The 24,921-nt window shown below is 52.3% G+C and overlaps 29 non-coding genes and 1 pseudogene across 29 annotated transcripts; all 30 read left to right on the top strand.

Moving 5' to 3' along the window:
- Positions 1–61: 61 nt before the first annotated feature.
- LOC142190237 (5S ribosomal RNA) lies at positions 62–180 on the top strand. The gene has a single exon (XR_012714162.1). It is a non-coding gene; the product is annotated as a 5S ribosomal RNA (ribosomal RNA).
- A 715-nt stretch (positions 181–895) lies between these two features.
- LOC142189675 (5S ribosomal RNA) lies at positions 896–1,014 on the top strand. The gene has a single exon (XR_012713635.1). It is a non-coding gene; the product is annotated as a 5S ribosomal RNA (ribosomal RNA).
- A 714-nt stretch (positions 1,015–1,728) lies between these two features.
- Positions 1,729–1,847, top strand: LOC142189793 (5S ribosomal RNA). The gene has a single exon (XR_012713747.1). It is a non-coding gene; the product is annotated as a 5S ribosomal RNA (ribosomal RNA).
- Positions 1,848–2,561: 714 nt separating this feature from the next.
- Positions 2,562–2,680, top strand: LOC142189674 (5S ribosomal RNA). The gene has a single exon (XR_012713634.1). It is a non-coding gene; the product is annotated as a 5S ribosomal RNA (ribosomal RNA).
- Positions 2,681–3,394: 714 nt separating this feature from the next.
- LOC142189705 (5S ribosomal RNA) lies at positions 3,395–3,513 on the top strand. The gene has a single exon (XR_012713663.1). It is a non-coding gene; the product is annotated as a 5S ribosomal RNA (ribosomal RNA).
- A 714-nt stretch (positions 3,514–4,227) lies between these two features.
- Positions 4,228–4,346, top strand: LOC142189726 (5S ribosomal RNA). The gene has a single exon (XR_012713683.1). It is a non-coding gene; the product is annotated as a 5S ribosomal RNA (ribosomal RNA).
- Positions 4,347–5,060: 714 nt separating this feature from the next.
- Positions 5,061–5,179, top strand: LOC142189673 (5S ribosomal RNA). The gene has a single exon (XR_012713633.1). It is a non-coding gene; the product is annotated as a 5S ribosomal RNA (ribosomal RNA).
- Positions 5,180–5,893: 714 nt separating this feature from the next.
- LOC142189672 (5S ribosomal RNA) lies at positions 5,894–6,012 on the top strand. The gene has a single exon (XR_012713632.1). It is a non-coding gene; the product is annotated as a 5S ribosomal RNA (ribosomal RNA).
- A 714-nt stretch (positions 6,013–6,726) lies between these two features.
- On the top strand, positions 6,727–6,845 carry LOC142189764 (5S ribosomal RNA). Its single transcript, XR_012713719.1, has one exon. It is a non-coding gene; the product is annotated as a 5S ribosomal RNA (ribosomal RNA).
- A 714-nt stretch (positions 6,846–7,559) lies between these two features.
- Positions 7,560–7,678, top strand: LOC142189669 (5S ribosomal RNA). The gene has a single exon (XR_012713630.1). It is a non-coding gene; the product is annotated as a 5S ribosomal RNA (ribosomal RNA).
- Positions 7,679–8,392: 714 nt separating this feature from the next.
- LOC142189668 (5S ribosomal RNA) lies at positions 8,393–8,511 on the top strand. Its single transcript, XR_012713629.1, has one exon. It is a non-coding gene; the product is annotated as a 5S ribosomal RNA (ribosomal RNA).
- Positions 8,512–9,225: 714 nt separating this feature from the next.
- On the top strand, positions 9,226–9,344 carry LOC142189667 (5S ribosomal RNA). The gene has a single exon (XR_012713628.1). It is a non-coding gene; the product is annotated as a 5S ribosomal RNA (ribosomal RNA).
- A 714-nt stretch (positions 9,345–10,058) lies between these two features.
- On the top strand, positions 10,059–10,177 carry LOC142189666 (5S ribosomal RNA). Its single transcript, XR_012713627.1, has one exon. It is a non-coding gene; the product is annotated as a 5S ribosomal RNA (ribosomal RNA).
- A 715-nt stretch (positions 10,178–10,892) lies between these two features.
- On the top strand, positions 10,893–11,011 carry LOC142190139 (5S ribosomal RNA). Its single transcript, XR_012714070.1, has one exon. It is a non-coding gene; the product is annotated as a 5S ribosomal RNA (ribosomal RNA).
- A 714-nt stretch (positions 11,012–11,725) lies between these two features.
- LOC142190301 (5S ribosomal RNA) lies at positions 11,726–11,844 on the top strand. Its single transcript, XR_012714222.1, has one exon. It is a non-coding gene; the product is annotated as a 5S ribosomal RNA (ribosomal RNA).
- Positions 11,845–12,559: 715 nt separating this feature from the next.
- On the top strand, positions 12,560–12,678 carry LOC142189792 (5S ribosomal RNA). Its single transcript, XR_012713746.1, has one exon. It is a non-coding gene; the product is annotated as a 5S ribosomal RNA (ribosomal RNA).
- A 714-nt stretch (positions 12,679–13,392) lies between these two features.
- On the top strand, positions 13,393–13,511 carry LOC142189665 (5S ribosomal RNA). Its single transcript, XR_012713626.1, has one exon. It is a non-coding gene; the product is annotated as a 5S ribosomal RNA (ribosomal RNA).
- A 714-nt stretch (positions 13,512–14,225) lies between these two features.
- Positions 14,226–14,344, top strand: LOC142189664 (5S ribosomal RNA). Its single transcript, XR_012713625.1, has one exon. It is a non-coding gene; the product is annotated as a 5S ribosomal RNA (ribosomal RNA).
- A 714-nt stretch (positions 14,345–15,058) lies between these two features.
- Positions 15,059–15,168, top strand: LOC142190535 (5S ribosomal RNA; annotated as a pseudogene).
- A 714-nt stretch (positions 15,169–15,882) lies between these two features.
- Positions 15,883–16,001, top strand: LOC142189663 (5S ribosomal RNA). The gene has a single exon (XR_012713624.1). It is a non-coding gene; the product is annotated as a 5S ribosomal RNA (ribosomal RNA).
- Positions 16,002–16,716: 715 nt separating this feature from the next.
- LOC142189967 (5S ribosomal RNA) lies at positions 16,717–16,835 on the top strand. The gene has a single exon (XR_012713910.1). It is a non-coding gene; the product is annotated as a 5S ribosomal RNA (ribosomal RNA).
- A 714-nt stretch (positions 16,836–17,549) lies between these two features.
- On the top strand, positions 17,550–17,668 carry LOC142189898 (5S ribosomal RNA). The gene has a single exon (XR_012713846.1). It is a non-coding gene; the product is annotated as a 5S ribosomal RNA (ribosomal RNA).
- A 715-nt stretch (positions 17,669–18,383) lies between these two features.
- Positions 18,384–18,502, top strand: LOC142189662 (5S ribosomal RNA). Its single transcript, XR_012713623.1, has one exon. It is a non-coding gene; the product is annotated as a 5S ribosomal RNA (ribosomal RNA).
- Positions 18,503–19,216: 714 nt separating this feature from the next.
- Positions 19,217–19,335, top strand: LOC142189661 (5S ribosomal RNA). The gene has a single exon (XR_012713622.1). It is a non-coding gene; the product is annotated as a 5S ribosomal RNA (ribosomal RNA).
- A 714-nt stretch (positions 19,336–20,049) lies between these two features.
- LOC142189660 (5S ribosomal RNA) lies at positions 20,050–20,168 on the top strand. The gene has a single exon (XR_012713621.1). It is a non-coding gene; the product is annotated as a 5S ribosomal RNA (ribosomal RNA).
- A 715-nt stretch (positions 20,169–20,883) lies between these two features.
- LOC142190009 (5S ribosomal RNA) lies at positions 20,884–21,002 on the top strand. Its single transcript, XR_012713949.1, has one exon. It is a non-coding gene; the product is annotated as a 5S ribosomal RNA (ribosomal RNA).
- A 714-nt stretch (positions 21,003–21,716) lies between these two features.
- Positions 21,717–21,835, top strand: LOC142189658 (5S ribosomal RNA). Its single transcript, XR_012713619.1, has one exon. It is a non-coding gene; the product is annotated as a 5S ribosomal RNA (ribosomal RNA).
- Positions 21,836–22,549: 714 nt separating this feature from the next.
- Positions 22,550–22,668, top strand: LOC142189657 (5S ribosomal RNA). Its single transcript, XR_012713618.1, has one exon. It is a non-coding gene; the product is annotated as a 5S ribosomal RNA (ribosomal RNA).
- Positions 22,669–23,383: 715 nt separating this feature from the next.
- LOC142189965 (5S ribosomal RNA) lies at positions 23,384–23,502 on the top strand. Its single transcript, XR_012713908.1, has one exon. It is a non-coding gene; the product is annotated as a 5S ribosomal RNA (ribosomal RNA).
- Positions 23,503–24,216: 714 nt separating this feature from the next.
- On the top strand, positions 24,217–24,335 carry LOC142189897 (5S ribosomal RNA). The gene has a single exon (XR_012713845.1). It is a non-coding gene; the product is annotated as a 5S ribosomal RNA (ribosomal RNA).
- The last annotated feature ends 586 nt before the right edge of the window (positions 24,336–24,921 follow it).

Below are 24,921 nucleotides of genomic sequence, written 5' to 3'. Positions count from 1 at the left end.
CAAAGGGCTGCCAGCAGCCAGGCTGCAAAGTAGAAGAGGAGTAAGTGAGAAGCCTGTCTCTGCCTACAGCCACACCACCCTGAACACGCCCTTTCTCGTCTGATCTCGGAAGCTAAGCAGGGTCGGGCCTGGTTAGTACTTGGATGGGAGACCACCTGGGAATACCAGGTGCTGTAGGCTTTTGCTTTTCCTCACTTCCACCAGCAGGGGTCACTCTCCTCTATGCCATTTTTACATTCACTTTTTACACTGCACACTTGCTTCTTTTACATTCGCTTTCTCTCTTGCACTCTTTAGGCCTTGCAAAATCCTAGTATTCTCAGTCTTACCGCTATCACTCTTAGCAGCCGCAGCGGGCGTGGTGGCCACCAGCGTTGTGGCTTTTTACTTTTAATAATAGCAGGCTTCATTTCCATAGTATCTGGGCCTCCCGCCGGGCTGGAAGCCATAGCTAGTAACCTGCAGACCAATTTACAGGGCAACACAGGCTGAACATCTTTGCAGACAACGCGCCCTAAGAAAAGAGAAGCTGACTGAAAAGCAGCTTCGCTTCCAGGCACGGGCAACCATCTCAACTTCTTCCTTAGCCGACTACTGGACAATGGGCTCTGGTCCAGCTTGCTCTTTCTTTCACCCCCGGGATGGTTTCTTAGCCCTGTGCAGACCTTGCGCCCAGCCCTTTTGAAAGAGGGCGGCTGCGGCCTGTGACTGGTTGCTGAACAACACCTGTGGGTATAAGGGCCGCCCCCCAGCTCTTGCACTGCTCCTGTTGGAGTATGAAGTTCCCTTAAGAGAAGGCAAAAAGTGAAGAAGAAGGTCTAGCGTGAAGTAGTGCAAAGGGCTGCCAGCAGCCAGGCTGCAAAGTAGAAGAGGAGTAAGTGAGAAGCCTGTCTCTGCCTACGGCCACACCACCCTGAACACGCCCGATCTCGTCTGATCTCGGAAGCTAAGCAGGGTCGGGCCTGGTTAGTACTTGGATGGGAGACCGCCTGGGAATACCAGGTGCTGTAGGCTTTTGCTTTTCCTCACTTCCACCAGCAGGGGTCACTCTCCTCTATGCCATTTTTACATTCACTTTTTACACTGCACACTTGCTTCTTTTACATTCGCTTTCTCTCTTGCACTCTTTAGGCCTTGCAAAATCCTAGTATTCTCAGTCTTACCGCTATCACTCTTAGCAGCCGCAGCGGGCGTGGTGGCCACCAGCGTTGTGGCTTTTTACTTTTAATAATAGCAGGCTTCATTTCCATAGTATCTGGGCCTCCCGCCGGGCTGGAAGCCATAGCTAGTAACCTGCAGACCAATTTACAGGGCAACACAGGCTGAACATCTTTGCAGACAACGCGCCCTAAGAAAAGAGAAGCTGACTGAAAAGCAGCTTCGCTTCCAGGCACGGGCAACCATCTCAACTTCTTCCTTAGCCGACTCCTGGACAATGGGCTCTGGTCCAGCTTGCTCTTTCTTTCACCCCCAGGATGGTTTCTTAGCCCTGCGCAGACCTTGCGCCCAGCCCTTTTGAAAGAGGGCGGCTGCGGCCTGTGACTGGTTGCTGAACAACACCTGTGGGTATAAGGGCCGCCCCCAGCTCTTGCACTGCTCCTGTTGGAGTATGAAGTTCCCTTAAGAGAAGGCAAAAAGTGAAGAAAAAGGTCTAGCGTGAAGTAGTGCAAAGGGCTGCCAGCAGCCAGGCTGCAAAGTAGAAGAGGAGTAAGTGAGAAGCCTGTCTCTGCCTACGGCCACACCACCCTGAACACGCCTGATCTCGTCTGATCTCGGAAGCTAAGCAGGGTCGGGCCTGGTTAGTACTTGGATGGGAGACCGCCTGGGAATACCAGGTGCTGTAGGCTTTTGCTTTTCCTCACTTCCACCAGCAGGGGTCACTCTCCTCTATGCCATTTTTACATTCACTTTTTACACTGCACACTTGCTTCTTTTACATTCGCTTTCTCTCTTGCACTCTTTAGGCCTTGCAAAATCCTAGTATTCTCAGTCTTACCGCTATCACTCTTAGCAGCCGCAGCGGGCGTGGTGGCCACCAGCGTTGTGGCTTTTTACTTTTAATAATAGCAGGCTTCATTTCCATAGTATCTGGGCCTCCCGCCGGGCTGGAAGCCATAGCTAGTAACCTGCAGACCAATTTACAGGGCAACACAGGCTGAACATCTTTGCAGACAACGCGCCCTAAGAAAAGAGAAGCTGACTGAAAAGCAGCTTCGCTTCCAGGCACGGGCAACCATCTCAACTTCTTCCTTAGCCGACTCCTGGACAATGGGCTCTGGTCCAGCTTGCTCTTTCTTTCACCCCCAGGATGGTTTCTTAGCCCTGCGCAGATCTTGCGCCCAGCCCTTTTGAAAGAGGGCGGCTGCGGCCTGTGACTGGTTGCTGAACAACACCTGTGGGTATAAGGGCCGCCCCCAGCTCTTGCACTGCTCCTGTTGGAGTATGAAGTTCCCTTAAGAGAAGGCAAAAAGTGAAGAAAAAGGTCTAGCGTGAAGTAGTGCAAAGGGCTGCCAGCAGCCAGGCTGCAAAGTAGAAGAGGAGTAAGTGAGAAGCCTGTCTCTGCCTACGGCCACACCACCCTGAACACGCCCGATCTCGTCTGATCTCGGAAGCTAAGCAGGGTCGGGCCTGGTTAGTACTTGGATGGGAGACCGCCTGGGAATACCAGGTGCTGTAGGCTTTTGCTTTTCCTCACTTCCACCAGCAGGGGTCACTCTCCTCTATGCCATTTTTACATTCACTTTTTACACTGCACACTTGCTTCTTTTACATTCGCTTTCTCTCTTGCACTCTTTAGGCCTTGCAAAATCCTAGTATTCTCAGTCTTACCGCTATCACTCTTAGCAGCCGCAGCGGGCGTGGTGGCCACCAGCGTTGTGGCTTTTTACTTTTAATAATAGCAGGCTTCATTTCCATAGTATCTGGGCCTCCCGCCGGGCTGGAAGCCATAGCTAGTAACCTGCAGACCAATTTACAGGGCAACACAGGCTGAACATCTTTGCAGACAACGCGCCCTAAGAAAAGAGAAGCTGACTGAAAAGCAGCTTCGCTTCCAGGCACGGGCAACCATCTCAACTTCTTCCTTAGCCGACTCCTGGACAATGGGCTCTGGTCCAGCTTGCTCTTTCTTTCACCCCCGGGATGGTTTCTTAGCCCTGCGCAGACCTTGCGCCCAGCCCTTTTGAAAGAGGGCGGCTGCGGCCTGTGACTGGTTGCTGAACAACACCTGTGGGTATAAGGGCCGCCCCCAGCTCTTGCACTGCTCCTGTTGGAGTATGAAGTTCCCTTAAGAGAAGGCAAAAAGTGAAGAAAAAGGTCTAGCGTGAAGTAGTGCAAAGAGCTGCCAGCAGCCAGGCTGCAAAGTAGAAGAGGAGTAAGTGAGAAGCCTGTCTCTGCCTACAGCCACACCACCCTGAACACGCCCGATCTCGTCTGATCTCGGAAGCTAAGCAGGGTCGGGCCTGGTTAGTACTTGGATGGGAGACCACCTGGGAATACCAGGTGCTGTAGGCTTTTGCTTTTCCTCACTTCCACCAGCAGGGGTCACTCTCCTCTATGCCATTTTTACATTCACTTTTTACACTGCACACTTGCTTCTTTTACATTCGCTTTCTCTCTTGCACTCTTTAGGCCTTGCAAAATCCTAGTATTCTCAGTCTTACCGCTATCACTCTTAGCAGCCGCAGCGGGCGTGGTGGCCACCAGCGTTGTGGCTTTTTACTTTTAATAATAGCAGGCTTCATTTCCATAGTATCTGGGCCTCCCGCCGGGCTGGAAGCCATAGCTAGTAACCTGCAGACCAATTTACAGGGCAACACAGGCTGAACATCTTTGCAGACAACGCGCCCTAAGAAAAGAGAAGCTGACTGAAAAGCAGCTTCGCTTCCAGGCACGGGCAACCATCTCAACTTCTTCCTTAGCCGACTCCTGGACAATGGGCTCTGGTCCAGCTTGCTCTTTCTTTCACCCCCGGGATGGTTTCTTAGCCCTGCGCAGACCTTGCGCCCAGCCCTCTTGAAAGAGGGCGGCTGCGGCCTGTGACTGGTTGCTGAACAACACCTGTGGGTATAAGGGCCGCCCCCAGCTCTTGCACTGCTCCTGTTGGAGTATGAAGTTCCCTTAAGAGAAGGCAAAAAGTGAAGAAAAAGGTCTAGCGTGAAGTAGTGCAAAGGGCTGCCAGCAGCCAGGCTGCAAAGTAGAAGAGGAGTAAGTGAGAAGCCTGTCTCTGCCTACGGCCACACCACCCTGAACACGCCCGATCTCGTCTGATCTCGGAAGCTAAGCAGGGTCGGGCCTGGTTAGTACCTGGATGGGAGACCGCCTGGGAATACCAGGTGCTGTAGGCTTTTGCTTTTCCTCACTTCCACCAGCAGGGGTCACTCTCCTCTATGCCATTTTTACATTCACTTTTTACACTGCACACTTGCTTCTTTTACATTCGCTTTCTCTCTTGCACTCTTTAGGCCTTGCAAAATCCTAGTATTCTCAGTCTTACCGCTATCACTCTTAGCAGCCGCAGCGGGCGTGGTGGCCACCAGCGTTGTGGCTTTTTACTTTTAATAATAGCAGGCTTCATTTCCATAGTATCTGGGCCTCCCGCCGGGCTGGAAGCCATAGCTAGTAACCTGCAGACCAATTTACAGGGCAACACAGGCTGAACATCTTTGCAGACAACGCGCCCTAATAAAAGAGAAGCTGACTGAAAAGCAGCTTCGCTTCCAGGAACGGGCAACCATCTCAACTTCTTCCTTAGCCGACTCCTGGACAATGGGCTCTGGTCCAGCTTGCTCTTTCTTTCACCCCCGGGATGGTTTCTTAGCCCTGCGCAGACCTTGCGCCCAGCCCTTTTGAAAGAGGGCGGCTGCGGCCTGTGACTGGTTGCTGAACAACACCTGTGGGTATAAGGGCCGCCCCCAGCTCTTGCACTGCTCCTGTTGGAGTATGAAGTTCCCTTAAGAGAAGGCAAAAAGTGAAGAAAAAGGTCTAGCGTGAAGTAGTGCAAAGAGCTGCCAGCAGCCAGGCTGCAAAGTAGAAGAGGAGTAAGTGAGAAGTCTGTCTCTGCCTACGGCCACACCACCCTGAACACGCCCGATCTCGTCTGATCTCGGAAGCTAAGCAGGGTCGGGCCTGGTTAGTACTTGGATGGGAGACCGCCTGGGAATACCAGGTGCTGTAGGCTTTTGCTTTTCCTCACTTCCACCAGCAGGGGTCACTCTCCTCTATGCCATTTTTACATTCACGTTTTACACTGCACACTTGCTTCTTTTACATTCGCTTTCTCTCTTGCACTCTTTAGGCCTTGCAAAATCCTAGTATTCTCAGTCTTACCGCTATCACTCTTAGCAGCCGCAGCGGGCGTGGTGGCCACCAGCGTTGTGGCTTTTTACTTTTAATAATAGCAGGCTTCATTTCCATAGTATCTGGGCCTCCCGCCGGGCTGGAAGCCATAGCTAGTAACCTGCAGACCAATTTACAGGGCAACACAGGCTGAACATCTTTGCAGACAACGCGCCCTAAGAAAAGAGAAGCTGACTGAAAAGCAGCTTCGCTTCCAGGCACGGGCAACCATCTCAACTTCTTCCTTAGCCGACTCCTGGACAATGGGCTCTGGTCCAGCTTGCTCTTTCTTTCACCCCCAGGATGGTTTCTTAGCCCTGCGCAGACCTTGCGCCCAGCCCTTTTGAAAGAGGGCGGCTGCGGCCTGTGACTGGTTGCTGAACAACACCTGTGGGTATAAGGGCCGCCCCCAGCTCTTGCACTGCTCCTGTTGGAGTATGAAGTTCCCTTAAGAGAAGGCAAAAAGTGAAGAAAAAGGTCTAGCGTGAAGTAGTGCAAAGGGCTGCCAGCAGCCAGGCTGCAAAGTAGAAGAGGAGTAAGTGAGAAGCCTGTCTCTGCCTACGGCCACACCACCCTGAACACGCCCGATCTCGTCTGATCTCGGAAGCTAAGCAGGGTCGGGCCTGGTTAGTACTTGGATGGGAGACCGCCTGGGAATACCAGGTGCTGTAGGCTTTTGCTTTTCCTCACTTCCACCAGCAGGGGTCACTCTCCTCTATGCCATTTTTACATTCACTTTTTACACTGCACACTTGCTTCTTTTACATTCGCTTTCTCTCTTGCACTCTTTAGGCCTTGCAAAATCCTAGTATTCTCAGTCTTACCGCTATCACTCTTAGCAGCCGCAGCGGGCGTGGTGGCCACCAGCGTTGTGGCTTTTTACTTTTAATAATAGCAGGCTTCATTTCCATAGTATCTGGGCCTCCCGCCGGGCTGGAAGCCATAGCTAGTAACCTGCAGACCAATTTACAGGGCAACACAGGCTGAACATCTTTGCAGACAACGCGCCCTAAGAAAAGAGAAGCTGACTGAAAAGCAGCTTCGCTTCCAGGCACGGGCAACCATCTCAACTTCTTCCTTAGTCGACTCCTGGACAATGGGCTCTGGTCCAGCTTGCTCTTTCTTTCACCCCCAGGATGGTTTCTTAGCCCTGCGCAGATCTTGCGCCCAGCCCTTTTGAAAGAGGGCGGCTGCGGCCTGTGACTGGTTGCTGAACAAGACCTGTGGGTATAAGGGCCGCCCCCAGCTCTTGCACTGCTCCTGTTGGAGTATGAAGTTCCCTTAAGAGAAGGCAAAAAGTGAAGAAAAAGGTCTAGCGTGAAGTAGTGCAAAGGGCTGCCAGCAGCCAGGCTGCAAAGTAGAAGAGGAGTAAGTGAGAAGCCTGTCTCTGCCTACGGCCACACCACCCTGAACATGCCCGATCTCGTCTGATCTCGGAAGCTAAGCAGGGTCGGGCCTGGTTAGTACTTGGATGGGAGACCGCCTGGGAATACCAGGTGCTGTAGGCTTTTGCTTTTCCTCACTTCCACCAGCAGGGGTCACTCTCCTCTATGCCATTTTTACATTCACTTTTTACACTGCACACTTGCTTCTTTTACATTCGCTTTCTCTCTTGCACTCTTTAGGCCTTGCAAAATCCTAGTATTCTCAGTCTTACCGCTATCACTCTTAGCAGCCGCAGCGGGCGTGGTGGCCACCAGCGTTGTGGCTTTTTTCTTTTAATAATAGCAGGCTTCATTTCCATAGTATCTGGGCCTCCCGCCGGGCTGGAAGCCATAGCTAGTAACCTGCAGACCAATTTACAGGGCAACACAGGCTGAACATCTTTGCAGACAACGTGCCCTAAGAAAAGAGAAGCTGACTGAAAAGCAGCTTCGCTTCCAGGCACGGGCAACCATCTCAACTTCTTCCTTAGCCGACTCCTGGACAATGGGCTCTGGTCCAGCTTGCTCTTTCTTTCACCCCCGGGATGGTTTCTTAGCCCTGCGCAGACCTTGCGCCCAGCCCTCTTGAAAGAGGGCGGCTGCGGCCTGTGACTGGTTGCTGAACAACACCTGTGGGTATAAGGGCCGCCCCCAGCTCTTGCACTGCTCCTGTTGGAGTATGAAGTTCCCTTAAGAGAAGGCAAAAAGTGAAGAAAAAGGTCTAGCGTGAAGTAGTGCAAAGGGCTGCCAGCAGCCAGGCTGCAAAGTAGAAGAGGAGTAAGTGAGAAGCCTGTCTCTGCCTACGGCCACACCACCCTGAACACGCCCGATCTCGTCTGATCTCGGAAGCTAAGCAGGGTCGGGCCTGGTTAGTACTTGGATGGGAGACCGCCTGGGAATACCAGGTGCTGTAGGCTTTTGCTTTTCCTCACTTCCACCAGCAGGGGTCACTCTCCTCTATGCCATTTTTACATTCACTTTTTACACTGCACACTTGCTTCTTTTACATTCGCTTTCTCTCTTGCACTCTTTAGGCCTTGCAAAATCCTAGTATTCTCAGTCTTACCGCTATCACTCTTAGCAGCCGCAGCGGGCGTGGTGGCCACCAGCGTTGTGGCTTTTTACTTTTAATAATAGCAGGCTTCATTTCCATAGTATCTGGGCCTCCCGCCGGGCTGGAAGCCATAGCTAGTAACCTGCAGACCAATTTACAGGGCAACACAGGCTGAACATCTTTGCAGACAACGCGCCCTAATAAAAGAGAAGCTGACTGAAAAGCAGCTTCGCTTCCAGGAACGGGCAACCATCTCAACTTCTTCCTTAGCCGACTCCTGGACAATGGGCTCTGGTCCAGCTTGCTCTTTCTTTCACCCCCGGGATGGTTTCTTAGCCCTGCGCAGACCTTGCGCCCAGCCCTTTTGAAAGAGGGCGGCTGCGGCCTGTGACTGGTTGCTGAACAACACCTGTGGGTATAAGGGCCGCCCCCAGCTCTTGCACTGCTCCTGTTGGAGTATGAAGTTCCCTTAAGAGAAGGCAAAAAGTGAAGAAAAAGGTCTAGCGTGAAGTAGTGCAAAGAGCTGCCAGCAGCCAGGCTGCAAAGTAGAAGAGGAGTAAGTGAGAAGTCTGTCTCTGCCTACGGCCACACCACCCTGAACACGCCCGATCTCGTCTGATCTCGGAAGCTAAGCAGGGTCGGGCCTGGTTAGTACTTGGATGGGAGACCGCCTGGGAATACCAGGTGCTGTAGGCTTTTGCTTTTCCTCACTTCCACCAGCAGGGGTCACTCTCCTCTATGCCATTTTTACATTCACGTTTTACACTGCACACTTGCTTCTTTTACATTCGCTTTCTCTCTTGCACTCTTTAGGCCTTGCAAAATCCTAGTATTCTCAGTCTTACCGCTATCACTCTTAGCAGCCGCAGCGGGCGTGGTGGCCACCAGCGTTGTGGCTTTTTACTTTTAATAATAGCAGGCTTCATTTCCATAGTATCTGGGCCTCCCGCCGGGCTGGAAGCCATAGCTAGTAACCTGCAGACCAATTTACAGGGCAACACAGGCTGAACATCTTTGCAGACAACGCGCCCTAAGAAAAGAGAAGCTGACTGAAAAGCAGCTTCGCTTCCAGGCACGGGCAACCATCTCAACTTCTTCCTTAGCCGACTCCTGGACAATGGGCTCTGGTCCAGCTTGCTCTTTCTTTCACCCCCAGGATGGTTTCTTAGCCCTGCGCAGACCTTGCGCCCAGCCCTTTTGAAAGAGGGCGGCTGCGGCCTGTGACTGGTTGCTGAACAACACCTGTGGGTATAAGGGCCGCCCCCAGCTCTTGCACTGCTCCTGTTGGAGTATGAAGTTCCCTTAAGAGAAGGCAAAAAGTGAAGAAAAAGGTCTAGCGTGAAGTAGTGCAAAGGGCTGCCAGCAGCCAGGCTGCAAAGTAGAAGAGGAGTAAGTGAGAAGCCTGTCTCTGCCTACGGCCACACCACCCTGAACACGCCCGATCTCGTCTGATCTCGGAAGCTAAGCAGGGTCGGGCCTGGTTAGTACTTGGATGGGAGACCGCCTGGGAATACCAGGTGCTGTAGGCTTTTGCTTTTCCTCACTTCCACCAGCAGGGGTCACTCTCCTCTATGCCATTTTTACATTCACTTTTTACACTGCACACTTGCTTCTTTTACATTCGCTTTCTCTCTTGCACTCTTTAGGCCTTGCAAAATCCTAGTATTCTCAGTCTTACCGCTATCACTCTTAGCAGCCGCAGCGGGCGTGGTGGCCACCAGCGTTGTGGCTTTTTACTTTTAATAATAGCAGGCTTCATTTCCATAGTATCTGGGCCTCCCGCCGGGCTGGAAGCCATAGCTAGTAACCTGCAGACCAATTTACAGGGCAACACAGGCTGAACATCTTTGCAGACAACGCGCCCTAAGAAAAGAGAAGCTGACTGAAAAGCAGCTTCGCTTCCAGGCACGGGCAACCATCTCAACTTCTTCCTTAGCCGACTCCTGGACAATGGGCTCTGGTCCAGCTTGCTCTTTCTTTCACCCCCAGGATGGTTTCTTAGCCCTGCGCAGATCTTGCGCCCAGCCCTTTTGAAAGAGGGCGGCTGCGGCCTGTGACTGGTTGCTGAACAACACCTGTGGGTATAAGGGCCGCCCCCAGCTCTTGCACTGCTCCTGTTGGAGTATGAAGTTCCCTTAAGAGAAGGCAAAAAGTGAAGAAAAAGGTCTAGCGTGAAGTAGTGCAAAGGGCTGCCAGCAGCCAGGCTGCAAAGTAGAAGAGGAGTAAGTGAGAAGCCTGTCTCTGCCTACGGCCACACCACCCTGAACACGCCCGATCTCGTCTGATCTCGGAAGCTAAGCAGGGTCGGGCCTGGTTAGTACTTGGATGGGAGACCGCCTGGGAATACCAGGTGCTGTAGGCTTTTGCTTTTCCTCACTTCCACCAGCAGGGGTCACTCTCCTCTATGCCATTTTTACATTCACTTTTTACACTGCACACTTGCTTCTTTTACATTCGCTTTCTCTCTTGCACTCTTTAGGCCTTGCAAAATCCTAGTATTCTCAGTCTTACCGCTATCACTCTTAGCAGCCGCAGCGGGCGTGGTGGCCACCAGCGTTGTGGCTTTTTACTTTTAATAATAGCAGGCTTCATTTCCATAGTATCTGGGCCTCCCGCCGGGCTGGAAGCCATAGCTAGTAACCTGCAGACCAATTTACAGGGCAACACAGGCTGAACATCTTTGCAGACAACGCGCCCTAAGAAAAGAGAAGCTGACTGAAAAGCAGCTTCGCTTCCAGGCACGGGCAACCATCTCAACTTCTTCCTTAGCCGACTCCTGGACAATGGGCTCTGGTCCAGCTTGCTCTTTCTTTCACCCCCGGGATGGTTTCTTAGCCCTGCGCAGACCTTGCGCCCAGCCCTTTTGAAAGAGGGCGGCTGCGGCCTGTGACTGGTTGCTGAACAACACCTGTGGGTATAAGGGCCGCCCCCCAGCTCTTGCACTGCTCCTGTTGGAGTATGAAGTTCCCTTAAGAGAAGGCAAAAAGTGAAGAAAAAGGTCTAGCGTGAAGTAGTGCAAAGGGCTGCCAGCAGCCAGGCTGCAAAGTAGAAGAGGAGTAAGTGAGAAACCTGACTCTGCCTACGGCCACACCGACCTGAACACGCCCGATCTCGTCTGATCTCGGAAGCAAAGCAGGGTCGGGCCTGGTTAGTACTTGGATGGGAGACCACCTGGGAATACCAGGTGCTGTAGGCTTTTGCTTTTCCTCACTTCCACCAGCAGGGGTCACTCTCCTCTATGCCATTTTTACATTCACTTTTTACACTGCACACTTGCTTCTTTTACATTCGCTTTCTCTCTTGCACTCTTTAGGCCTTGCAAAATCCTAGTATTCTCAGTCTTACCGCTATCACTCTTAGCAGCCGCAGCGGGCGTGGTGGCCACCAGCGTTGTGGCTTTTTTCTTTTAATAATAGCAGGCTTCATTTCCATAGTATCTGGGCCTCCCGCCGGGCTGGAAGCCATAGCTCGTAACCTGCAGACCAATTTACAGGGCAACACAGGCTGAACATCTTTGCAGACAACGCGCCCTAAGAAAAGAGAAGCTGACTGAAAAGCAGCTTCGCTTCCAGGCACGGGCAACCATCTCAACTTCTTCCTTAGCCGACTACTGGACAATGGGCTCTGGTCCAGCTTGCTCTTTCTTTCACCCCCGGGATGGTTTCTTAGCCCTGCGCAGACCTTGCGCCCAGCCCTTTTGAAAGAGGGCGGCTGCGGCCTGTGACTGGTTGCTGAACAACACCTGTGGGTATAAGGGCCGCCCCCAGCTCTCGCACTGCTCCTGTTGGAGTATGAAGTTCCCTTAAGAGAAGGCAAAAAGTGAAGAAAAAGGTCTAGCGTGAAGTAGTGCAAAGGGCTGCCAGCAGCCAGGCTGCAAAGTAGAAGAGGAGTAAGTGAGAAGCCTGTCTCTGCCTACAGCCACACCACCCTGAACACGCCCTTTCTCGTCTGATCTCGGAAGCTAAGCAGGGTCGGGCCTGGTTAGTACTTGGATGGGAGACCACCAGGGAATACCAGGTGCTGTAGGCTTTTGCTTTTCCTCACTTCCACCAGCAGGGGTCACTCTCCTCTATGCCATTTTTACATTCACTTTTTACACTGCACACTTGCTTCTTTTACATTCGCTTTCTCTCTTGCACTCTTTAGGCCTTGCAAAATCCTAGTATTCTCAGTCTTACCGCTATCACTCTTAGCAGCCGCAGCGGGCGTGGTGGCCACCAGCGTTGTGGCTTTTTACTTTTAATAATAGCAGGCTTCATTTCCATAGTATCTGGGCCTCCCGCCGGGCTGGAAGCCATAGCTAGTAACCTGCAGACCAATTTACAGGGCAACACAGGCTGAACATCTTTGCAGACAACGCGCCCTAAGAAAAGAGAAGCTGACTGAAAAGCAGCTTCGCTTCCAGGCACGGGCAACCATCTCAACTTCTTCCTTAGCCGACTACTGGACAATGGGCTCTGGTCCAGCTTGCTCTTTCTTTCACCCCCGGGATGGTTTCTTAGCCCTGTGCAGACCTTGCGCCCAGCCCTTTTGAAAGAGGGCGGCTGCGGCCTGTGACTGGTTGCTGAACAACACCTGTGGGTATAAGGGCCGCCCCCCAGCTCTTGCACTGCTCCTGTTGGAGTATGAAGTTCCCTTAAGAGAAGGCAAAAAGTGAAGAAGAAGGTCTAGCGTGAAGTAGTGCAAAGGGCTGCCAGCAGCCAGGCTGCAAAGTAGAAGAGGAGTAAGTGAGAAGCCTGTCTCTGCCTACGGCCACACCACCCTGAACACGCCTGATCTCGTCTGATCTCGGAAGCTAAGCAGGGTCGGGCCTGGTTAGTACTTGGATGGGAGACCGCCTGGGAATACCAGGTGCTGTAGGCTTTTGCTTTTCCTCACTTCCACCAGCAGGGGTCACTCTCCTCTATGCCATTTTTACATTCACTTTTTACACTGCACACTTGCTTCTTTTACATTCGCTTTCTCTCTTGCACTCTTTAGGCCTTGCAAAATCCTAGTATTCTCAGTCTTACCGCTATCACTCTTAGCAGCCGCAGCGGGCGTGGTGGCCACCAGCGTTGTGGCTTTTTACTTTTAATAATAGCAGGCTTCATTTCCATAGTATCTGGGCCTCCCGCCGGGCTGGAAGCCATAGCTAGTAACCTGCAGACCAATTTACAGGGCAACACAGGCTGAACATCTTTGCAGACAACGTGCCCTAAGAAAAGAGAAGCTGACTGAAAAGCAGCTTCGCTTCCAGGCACGGGCAACCATCTCAACTTCTTCCTTAGCCGACTCCTGGACAATGGGCTCTGGTCCAGCTTGCTCTTTCTTTCACCCCCGGGATGGTTTCTTAGCCCTGCGCAGACCTTGCGCCCAGCCCTCTTGAAAGAGGGCGGCTGCGGCCTGTGACTGGTTGCTGAACAACACCTGTGGGTATAAGGGCCGCCCCCAGCTCTTGCACTGCTCCTGTTGGAGTATGAAGTTCCCTTAAGAGAAGGCAAAAAGTGAAGAAAAAGGTCTAGCGTGAAGTAGTGCAAAGGGCTGCCAGCAGCCAGGCTGCAAAGTAGAAGAGGAGTAAGTGAGAAGCCTGTCTCTGCCTACGGCCACACCACCCTGAACACGCCCGATCTCGTCTGATCTCGGAAGCTAAGCAGGGTCGGGCCTGGTTAGTACTTGGATGGGAGACCGCCTGGGAATACCAGGTGCTGTAGGCTTTTGCTTTTCCTCACTTCCACCAGCAGGGGTCACTCTCCTCTATGCCATTTTTACATTCACTTTTTACACTGCACACTTGCTTCTTTTACATTCGCTTTCTCTCTTGCACTCTTTAGGCCTTGCAAAATCCTAGTATTCTCAGTCTTACCGCTATCACTCTTAGCAGCCGCAGCGGGCGTGGTGGCCACCAGCGTTGTGGCTTTTTACTTTTAATAATAGCAGGCTTCATTTCCATAGTATCTGGGCCTCCCGCCGGGCTGGAAGCCATAGCTAGTAACCTGCAGACCAATTTACAGGGCAACACAGGCTGAACATCTTTGCAGACAACGCGCCCTAATAAAAGAGAAGCTGACTGAAAAGCAGCTTCGCTTCCAGGAACGGGCAACCATCTCAACTTCTTCCTTAGCCGACTCCTGGACAATGGGCTCTGGTCCAGCTTGCTCTTTCTTTCACCCCCGGGATGGTTTCTTAGCCCTGCGCAGACCTTGCGCCCAGCCCTTTTGAAAGAGGGCGGCTGCGGCCTGTGACTGGTTGCTGAACAACACCTGTGGGTATAAGGGCCGCCCCCAGCTCTTGCACTGCTCCTGTTGGAGTATGAAGTTCCCTTAAGAGAAGGCAAAAAGTGAAGAAAAAGGTCTAGCGTGAAGTAGTGCAAAGAGCTGCCAGCAGCCAGGCTGCAAAGTAGAAGAGGAGTAAGTGAGAAGTCTGTCTCTGCCTACGGCCACACCACCCTGAACACGCCCGATCTCGTCTGATCTCGGAAGCTAAGCAGGGTCGGGCCTGGTTAGTACTTGGATGGGAGACCGCCTGGGAATACCAGGTGCTGTAGGCTTTTGCTTTTCCTCACTTCCACCAGCAGGGGTCACTCTCCTCTATGCCATTTTTACATTCACGTTTTACACTGCACACTTGCTTCTTTTACATTCGCTTTCTCTCTTGCACTCTTTAGGCCTTGCAAAATCCTAGTATTCTCAGTCTTACCGCTATCACTCTTAGCAGCCGCAGCGGGCGTGGTGGCCACCAGCGTTGTGGCTTTTTACTTTTAATAATAGCAGGCTTCATTTCCATAGTATCTGGGCCTCCCGCCGGGCTGGAAGCCATAGCTAGTAACCTGCAGACCAATTTACAGGGCAACACAGGCTGAACATCTTTGCAGACAACGCGCCCTAAGAAAAGAGAAGCTGACTGAAAAGCAGCTTCGCTTCCAGGCACGGGCAACCATCTCAACTTCTTCCTTAGCCGACTCCTGGACAATGGGCTCTGGTCCAGCTTGCTCTTTCTTTCACCCCCGGGATGGTTTCTTAGCCCTGCGCAGACCTTGCGCCCAGCCCTTTTGAAAGAGGGCGGCTGCGGCCTGTGACTGGTTGCTGAACAACACCTGTGGGTATAAGGGCCGCTCCCAGCTCTTGCACTGCTCCTGTTGGAGTATGAAGTTCCCTTAAGAGAAGGCAAAAAGTGAAGAAAAAGGTCTAGCGTGAAGTAGTGCAAAGAGCTGCCAGCAGCCAGGCTGCAAAGTAGAAGAGGAGTAAGTGAGAAGCCTGTCTCTGCCTACGGCCACACCACCCTGAACACGCCCGATCTCGGAAGCTAAGCAGGGTCGGGCCTGGTTCAGTACTTGGATGGGAGACCGCCTGGGAATACCAAGTGCTGTAGGCTTTTGCTTTTCCTCACTTCCACCAGCAGGGGTCACTCTCCTCTATGCCATTTTTACATTCACTTTTTACACTGCACACTTGCTTCTTTTACATTCGCTTTCTCTCTTGCACTCTTTAGGCCTTGCAAAATCCTAGTATTCTCAGTCTTACCGCTATCACTCTTAGCAGCCGCAGCGGGCGTGGTGGCCACCAGCGTTGTGGCTTTTTACTTTTAATAATAGCAGGCTTCATTTCCATAGTATCTGGGCCTCCCGCCGGGCTGGAAGCCATAGCTAGTAACCTGCAGACCAATTTACAGGGCAACACAGGCTGAACATCTTTGCAGACAACGTGCCCTAAGAAAAGAGAAGCTGACTGAAAAGCAGCTTCGCTTCCAGGCACGGGCAACCATCTCAACTTCCTCCTTAGCCGACTCCTGGACAATGGGCTCTGGTCCAGCTTGCTCTTTCTTTCACCCCCGGGATGGTTTCTTAGCCCTGCGCAGACCTTGCGCCCAGCCCTTTTGAAAGAGGGCGGCTGCGGCCTGTGACTGGTTGCTGAACAACACCTGTGGGTATAAGGGCCGCCCCCAGCTCTTGCACTGCTCCTGTTGGAGTATGAAGTTCCCTTAAGAGAAGGCAAAAAGTGAAGAAAAAGGTCTAGCGTGAAGTAGTGCAAAGGGCTGCCAGCAGCCAGGCTGCAAAGTAGAAGAGGAGTAAGTGAGAAGCCTGTCTCTGCCTACGGCCACACCACCCTGAACACGCCCGATCTCGTCTGATCTCGGAAGCTAAGCAGGGTCGGGCCTGGTTAGTACTTGGATGGGAGACCGCCTGGGAATACCAGGTGCTGTAGGCTTTTGCTTTTCCTCACTTCCACCAGCAGGGGTCACTCTCCTCTATGCCATTTTTACATTCACTTTTTACACTGCACACTTGCTTCTTTTACATTCGCTTTCTCTCTTGCACTCTTTAGGCCTTGCAAAATCCTAGTATTCTCAGTCTTACCGCTATCACTCTTAGCAGCCGCAGCGGGCGTGGTGGCCACCAGCGTTGTGGCTTTTTACTTTTAATAATAGCAGGCTTCATTTCCATAGTATCTGGGCCTCCCGCCGGGCTGGAAGCCATAGCTAGTAACCTGCAGACCAATTTACAGGGCAACACAGGCTGAACATCTTTGCAGACAACGCGCCCTAAGAAAAGAGAAGCTGACTGAAAAGCAGCTTCACTTCCAGGCACGGGCAACCATCTCAACTTCTTCCTTAGCCGACTACTGGACAATGGGCTCTGGTCCAGCTTGCTCTTTCTTTCACCCCCGGGATGGTTTCTTAGCCCTGCGCAGACCTTGCGCCCAGCCCTTTTGAAAGAGGGCGGCTGCGGCCTGTGACTGGTTGCTGAACAACACCTGTGGGTATAAGGGCCGCCCCCCAGCTCTTGCACTGCTCCTGTTGGAGTATGAAGTTCCCTTAAGAGAAGGCAAAAAGTGAAGAAGAAGGTCTAGCGTGAAGTAGTGCAAAGAGCTGCCAGCAGCCAGGCTGCAAAGTAGAAGAGGAGTAAGTGAGAAGCCTGTCTCTGCCTACGGCCACACCACCCTGAACACGCCCGATCTTGTCTGATCTCGGAAGCTAAGCAGGGTCGGGCCTGGTTAGTACTTGGATGGGAGACCGCCTGGGAATACCAGGTGCTGTAGGCTTTTGCTTTTCCTCACTTCCACCAGCAGGGGTCACTCTCCTCTATGCCATTTTTACATTCACTTTTTACACTGCACACTTGCTTCTTTTACATTCGCTTTCTCTCTTGCACTCTTTAGGCCTTGCAAAATCCTAGTATTCTCAGTCTTACCGCTATCACTCTTAGCAGCCGCAGCGGGCGTGGTGGCCACCAGCGTTGTGGCTTTTTACTTTTAATAATAGCAGGCTTCATTTCCATAGTATCTGGGCCTCCCGCCGGGCTGGAAGCCATAGCTAGTAACCTGCAGACCAATTTACAGGGCAACACAGGCTGAACATCTTTGCAGACAACGCGCCCTAAGAAAAGAGAAGCTGACTGAAAAGCAGCTTCGCTTCCAGGCACGGGCAACCATCTCAACTTTTTCCTTAGCCGACTCCTGGACAATGGGCTCTGGTCCAGCTTGCTCTTTCTTTCACCCCCGGGATGGTTTCTTAGCCCTGCGCAGACCTTGCGCCCAGCCCTTTTGAAAGAGGGCGGCTGCGGCCTGTGACTGGTTGCTGAACAACACCTGTGGGTATAAGGGCCGCCCCCAGCTCTTGCACTGCTCCTGTTGGAGTATGAAGTTCCCTTAAGAGAAGGCAAAAAGTGAAGAAAAAGGTCTAGCGTGAAGTAGTGCAAAGGGCTGCCAGCAGCCAGGCTGCAAAGTAGAAGAGGAGTAAGTGAGAAGCCTGTCTCTGCCTACGGCCACACCACCCTGAACACGCCCGATCTCGTCTGATCTTGGAAGCTAAGCAGGGTCGGGCCTGGTTAGTACTTGGATGGGAGACCGCCTGGGAATACCAGGTGCTGTAGGCTTTTGCTTTTCCTCACTTCCACCAGCAGGGGTCACTCTCCTCTATGCCATTTTTACATTCACTTTTTACACTGCACACTTGCTTCTTTTACATTCGCTTTCTCTCTTGCACTCTTTAGGCCTTGCAAAATCCTAGTATTCTCAGTCTTACCGCTATCACTCTTAGCAGCCGCAGCGGGCGTGGTGGCCACCAGCGTTGTGGCTTTTTACTTTTAATAATAGCAGGCTTCATTTCCATAGTATCTGGGCCTCCCGCCGGGCTGGAAGCCATAGCTAGTAACCTGCAGACCAATTTACAGGGCAACACAGGCTGAACATCTTTGCAGACAACGCGCCCTAAGAAAAGAGAAGCTGACTGAAAAGCAGCTTCGCTTCCAGGCACGGGCAACCATCTCAACTTCTTCCTTAGCCGACTACTGGACAATGGGCTCTGGTCCAGCTTGCTCTTTCTTTCACCCCCGGGATGGTTTCTTAGCCCTGCGCAGACCTTGCGCCCAGCCCTTTTGAAAGAGGGCGGCTGCGGCCTGTGACTGGTTGCTGAACAACACCTGTGGGTATAAGGGCCGCCCCCCAGCTCTTGCACTGCTCCTGTTGGAGTATGAAGTTCCCTTAAGAGAAGGCAAAAAGTGAAGAAGAAGGTCTAGCGTGAAGTAGTGCAAAGAGCTGCCAGCAGCCAGGCTGCAAAGTAGAAGAGGAGTAAGTGAGAAGCCTGTCTCTGCCTACGGCCACACCACCCTGAACACGCCCGATCTCGTCTGATCTCGGAAGCTAAGCAGGGTCGGGCCTGGTTAGTACTTGGATGGGAGACCGCCTGGGAATACCAGGTGCTGTAGGCTTTTGCTTTTCCTCACTTCCACCAGCAGGGGTCACTCTCCTCTATGCCATTTTTACATTCACTTTTTACACTGCACACTTGCTTCTTTTACATTCGCTTTCTCTCTTGCACTCTTTAGGCCTTGCAAAATCCTAGTATTCTCAGTCTTACCGCTATCACTCTTAGCAGCCGCAGCGGGCGTGGTGGCCACCAGCGTTGTGGCTTTTTACTTTTAATAATAGCAGGCTTCATTTCCATAGTATCTGGGCCTCCCGCCGGGCTGGAAGCCATAGCTAGTAACCTGCAGACCAATTTACAGGGCAACACAGGCTGAACATCTTTGCAGACAACGCGCCCTAAGAAAAGAGAAGCTGACTGAAAAGCAGCTTCGCTTCCAGGCACGGGCAACCATCTCAACTTCTTCCTTAGCCGACTCCTGGACAATGGGCTCTGGTCCAGCTTGCTCTTTCTTTCACCCCCAGGATGGTTTCTTAGCCCTGCGCAGACCTTGCGCCCAGCCCTTTTGAAAGAGGGCGGCTGCGGCCTGTGACTGGTTGCTGAACAACACCTGTGGGTATAAGGGCCGCCCCCAGCTCTTGCACTGCTCCTGTTGGAGTATGAAGTTCCCTTAAGAGAAGGCAAAAAGTGAAGAAAAAGGTCTAGCGTGAAGTAGTGCAAAGGGCTGCCAGCAGCCAGGCTGCAAAGTAGAAGAGGAGTAAGTGAGAAGCCTGTCTCTGCCTACGGCCACACCACCCTGAACACGCCCGATCTCGTCTGATCTCGGAAGCTAAGCAGGGTCGGGCCTGGTTAGTACTTGGATGGGAGACCGCCTGGGAATACCAGGTGCTGTAGGCTTTTGCTTTTCCTCACTTCCACCAGCAGGGGTCACTCTCCTCTATGCCATTTTTACATTCACTTTTTACACTGCACACTTGCTTCTTTTACATTCGCTTTCTCTCTTGCACTCTTTAGGCCTTGCAAAATCCTAGTATTCTCAGTCTTACCGCTATCACTCTTAGCAGCCGCAGCGGGCGTGGTGGCCACCAGCGTTGTGGCTTTTTACTTTTAATAATAGCAGGCTTCATTTCCATAGTATCTGGGCCTCCCGCCGGGCTGGAAGCCATAGCTAGTAACCTGCAGACCAATTTACAGGGCAACACAGGCTGAACATCTTTGCAGACAACACGCCCTAAGAAAAGAGAAGCTGACTGAAAAGCAGCTTCGCTTCCAGTCACGGGCAACCATCTCAACTTCTTCCTTAGCCGACTCCTGGACAATGGGCTCTGGTCCAGCTTGCTCTTTCTTTCACCCCCAGGATGGTTTCTTAGCCCTGCGCAGATCTTGCGCCCAGCCCTTTTGAAAGAGGGCGGCTGCGGCCTGTGACTGGTTGCTGAACAACACCTGTGGGTATAAGGGCCGCCCCCAGCTCTTGCACTGCTCCTGTTGGAGTATGAAGTTCCCTTAAGAGAAGGCAAAAAGTGAAGAAAAAGGTCTAGCGTGAAGTAGTGCAAAGGGCTGCCAGCAGCCAGGCTGCAAAGTAGAAGAGGAGTAAGTGAGAAGCCTGTCTCTGCCTACGGCCACACCACCCTGAACACGCCCGATCTCGTCTGATCTCGGAAGCTAAGCAGGGTCGGGCCTGGTTAGTACTTGGATGGGAGACCGCCTGGGAATACCAGGTGCTGTAGGCTTTTGCTTTTCCTCACTTCCACCAGCAGGGGTCACTCTCCTCTATGCCATTTTTACATTCACTTTTTACACTGCACACTTGCTTCTTTTACATTCGCTTTCTCTCTTGCACTCTTTAGGCCTTGCAAAATCCTAGTATTCTCAGTCTTACCGCTATCACTCTTAGCAGCCGCAGCGGGCGTGGTGGCCACCAGCGTTGTGGCTTTTTACTTTTAATAATAGCAGGCTTCATTTCCATAGTATCTGGGCCTCCCGCCGGGCTGGAAGCCATAGCTAGTAACCTGCAGACCAATTTACAGGGCAACACAGGCTGAACATCTTTGCAGACAACGCGCCCTAAGAAAAGAGAAGCTGACTGAAAAGCAGCTTCGCTTCCAGGCACGGGCAACCATCTCAACTTCTTCCTTAGCCGACTCCTGGACAATGGGCTCTGGTCCAGCTTGCTCTTTCTTTCACCCCCGGGATGGTTTCTTAGCCCTGCGCAGACCTTGCGCCCAGCCCTTTTGAAAGAGGGCGGCTGCGGCCTGTGACTGGTTGCTGAACAACACCTGTGGGTATAAGGGCCGCCCCCCAGCTCTTGCACTGCTCCTGTTGGAGTATGAAGTTCCCTTAAGAGAAGGCAAAAAGTGAAGAAAAAGGTCTAGCGTGAAGTAGTGCAAAGGGCTGCCAGCAGCCAGGCTGCAAAGTAGAAGAGGAGTAAGTGAGAAACCTGACTCTGCCTACGGCCACACCGACCTGAACACGCCCGATCTCGTCTGATCTCGGAAGCTAAGCAGGGTCGGGCCTGGTTAGTACTTGGATGGGAGACCGCCTGGGAATACCAGGTGCTGTAGGCTTTTGCTTTTCCTCACTTCCACCAGCAGGGGTCACTCTCCTCTATGCCATTTTTACATTCACTTTTTACACTGCACACTTGCTTCTTTTACATTCGCTTTCTCTCTTGCACTCTTTAGGCCTTGCAAAATCCTAGTATTCTCAGTCTTACCGCTATCACTCTTAGCAGCCGCAGCGGGCGTGGTGGCCACCAGCGTTGTGGCTTTTTTCTTTTAATAATAGCAGGCTTCATTTCCATAGTATCTGGGCCTCCCGCCGGGCTGGAAGCCATAGCTCGTAACCTGCAGACCAATTTACAGGGCAACACAGGCTGAACATCTTTGCAGACAACGCGCCCTAAGAAAAGAGAAGCTGACTGAAAAGCAGCTTCGCTTCCAGGCACGGGCAACCATCTCAACTTCTTCCTTAGCCGACTCCTGGACAATGGGCTCTGGTCCAGCTTGCTCTTTCTTTCACCCCCGGGATGGTTTCTTAGCCCTGCGCAGACCTTGCGCCCAGCCCTCTTGAAAGAGGGCGGCTGCGGCCTGTGACTGGTTGCTGAACAACACCTGTGGGTATAAGGGCCGCCCCCAGCTCTTGCACTGCTCCTGTTGGAGTATGAAGTTCCCTTAAGAGAAGGCAAAAAGTGAAGAAAAAGGTCTAGCGTGAAGTAGTGCAAAGGGCTGCCAGCAGCCAGGCTGCAAAGTAGAAGAGGAGTAAGTGAGAAGCCTGTCTCTGCCTACGGCCACACCACCCTGAACACGCCCGATCTCGTCTGATCTCGGAAGCTAAGCAGGGTCGGGCCTGGTTAGTACTTGGATGGGAGACCGCCTGGGAATACCAGGTGCTGTAGGCTTTTGCTTTTCCTCACTTCCACCAGCAGGGGTCACTCTCCTCTATGCCATTTTTACATTCACTTTTTACACTGCACACTTGCTTCTTTTACATTCGCTTTCTCTCTTGCACTCTTTAGGCCTTGCAAAATCCTAGTATTCTCAGTCTTACCGCTATCACTCTTAGCAGCCGCAGCGGGCGTGGTGGCCACCAGCGTTGTGGCTTTTTACTTTTAATAATAGCAGGCTTCATTTCCATAGTATCTGGGCCTCCCGCCGGGCTGGAAGCCATAGCTAGTAACCTGCAGACCAATTTACAGGGCAACACAGGCTGAACATCTTTGCAGACAACACGCCCTAAGAAAAGAGAAGCTGACTGAAAAGCAGCTTCGCTTCCAGGCACGGGCAACCATCTCAACTTCTTCCTTAGCCGACTCCTGGACAATGGGCTCTGGTCCAGCTTGCTCTTTCTTTCACCCCCAGGATGGTTTCTTAGCCCTGCGCAGATCTTGCGCCCAGCCCTTTTGAAAGAGGGCGGCTGCGGCCTGTGACTGGTTGCTGAACAACACCTGTGGGTATAAGGGCCGCCCCCAGCTCTTGCACTGCTCCTGTTGGAGTATGAAGTTCCCTTAAGAGAAGGCAAAAAGTGAAGAAAAAGGTCTAGCGTGAAGTAGTGCAAAGGGCTGCCAGCAGCCAGGCTGCAAAGTAGAAGAGGAGTAAGTGAGAAGCCTGTCTCTGCCTACGGCCACACCACCCTGAACACGCCCGATCTCGTCTGATCTCGGAAGCTAAGCAGGGTCGGGCCTGGTTAGTACTTGGATGGGAGACCGCCTGGGAATACCAGGTGCTGTAGGCTTTTGCTTTTCCTCACTTCCACCAGCAGGGGTCACTCTCCTCTATGCCATTTTTACATTCACTTTTTACACTGCACACTTGCTTCTTTTACATTCGCTTTCTCTCTTGCACTCTTTAGGCCTTGCAAAATCCTAGTATTCTCAGTCTTACCGCTATCACTCTTAGCAGCCGCAGCGGGCGTGGTGGCCACCAGCGTTGTGGCTTTTTACTTTTAATAATAGCAGGCTTCATTTCCATAGTATCTGGGCCTCCCGCCGGGCTGGAAGCCATAGCTAGTAACCTGCAGACCAATTTACAGGGCAACACAGGCTGAACATCTTTGCAGACAACGCGCCCTAAGAAAAGAGAAGCTGACTGAAAAGCAGCTTCACTTCCAGGCACGGGCAACCATCTCAACTTCTTCCTTAGCCGACTACTGGACAATGGGCTCTGGTCCAGCTTGCTCTTTCTTTCACCCCCGGGATGGTTTCTTAGCCCTGCGCAGACCTTGCGCCCAGCCCTTTTGAAAGAGGGCGGCTGCGGCCTGTGACTGGTTGCTGAACAACACCTGTGGGTATAAGGGCCGCCCCCCAGCTCTTGCACTGCTCCTGTTGGAGTATGAAGTTCCCTTAAGAGAAGGCAAAAAGTGAAGAAGAAGGTCTAGCGTGAAGTAGTGCAAAGGGCTGCCAGCAGCCAGGCTGCAAAGTAGAAGAGGAGTAAGTGAGAAGCCTGTCTCTGCCTACGGCCACACCACCCTGAACACGCCCGATCTTGTCTGATCTCGGAAGCTAAGCAGGGTCGGGCCTGGTTAGTACTTGGATGGGAGACCGCCTGGGAATACCAGGTGCTGTAGGCTTTTGCTTTTCCTCACTTCCACCAGCAGGGGTCACTCTCCTCTATGCCATTTTTACATTCACTTTTTACACTGCACACTTGCTTCTTTTACATTCGCTTTCTCTCTTGCACTCTTTAGGCCTTGCAAAATCCTAGTATTCTCAGTCTTACCGCTATCACTCTTAGCAGCCGCAGCGGGCGTGGTGGCCACCAGCGTTGTGGCTTTTTACTTTTAATAATAGCAGGCTTCATTTCCATAGTATCTGGGCCTCCCGCCGGGCTGGAAGCCATAGCTAGTAACCTGCAGACCAATTTACAGGGCAACACAGGCTGAACATCTTTGCAGACAACGCGCCCTAAGAAAAGAGAAGCTGACTGAAAAGCAGCTTCGCTTCCAGGCACGGGCAACCATCTCAACTTTTTCCTTAGCCGACTCCTGGACAATGGGCTCTGGTCCAGCTTGCTCTTTCTTTCACCCCCGGGATGGTTTCTTAGCCCTGCGCAGACCTTGCGCCCAGCCCTTTTGAAAGAGGGCGGCTGCGGCCTGTGACTGGTTGCTGAACAACACCTGTGGGTATAAGGGCCGCCCCCAGCTCTTGCACTGCTCCTGTTGGAGTATGAAGTTCCCTTAAGAGAAGGCAAAAAGTGAAGAAAAAGGTCTAGCGTGAAGTAGTGCAAAGGGCTGCCAGCAGCCAGGCTGCAAAGTAGAAGAGGAGTAAGTGAGAAGCCTGTCTCTGCCTACGGCCACACCACCCTGAACACGCCCGATCTCGTCTGATCTTGGAAGCTAAGCAGGGTCGGGCCTGGTTAGTACTTGGATGGGAGACCGCCTGGGAATACCAGGTGCTGTAGGCTTTTGCTTTTCCTCACTTCCACCAGCAGGGGTCACTCTCCTCTATGCCATTTTTACATTCACTTTTTACACTGCACACTTGCTTCTTTTACATTCGCTTTCTCTCTTGCACTCTTTAGGCCTTGCAAAATCCTAGTATTCTCAGTCTTACCGCTATCACTCTTAGCAGCCGCAGCGGGCGTGGTGGCCACCAGCGTTGTGGCTTTTTACTTTTAATAATAGCAGGCTTCATTTCCATAGTATCTGGGCCTCCCACCGGGCTGGAAGCCATAGCTAGTAACCTGCAGACCAATTTACAGGGCAACACAGGCTGAACATCTTTGCAGACAACGCGCCCTAAGAAAAGAGAAGCTGACTGAAAAGCAGCTTCGCTTCCAGGCACGGGCAACCATCTCAACTTCTTCCTTAGCCGACTACTGGACAATGGGCTCTGGTCCAGCTTGCTCTTTCTTTCACCCCCGGGATGGTTTCTTAGCCCTGCGCAGACCTTGCGCCCAGCCCTTTTGAAAGAGGGCGGCTGCGGCCTGTGACTGGTTGCTGAACAACACCTGTGGGTATAAGGGCCGCCCCCAGCTCTTGCACTGCTCC

This window comes from Leptodactylus fuscus, chromosome 1 (assembly GCF_031893055.1).
Source record: "Leptodactylus fuscus isolate aLepFus1 chromosome 1, aLepFus1.hap2, whole genome shotgun sequence".
Lineage (NCBI taxonomy): Eukaryota > Metazoa > Chordata > Amphibia > Anura > Leptodactylidae > Leptodactylus > Leptodactylus fuscus.
Note: the sequence above shows the minus strand (reverse complement) of the source record. Positions and strands in the feature narration are given on the sequence as shown.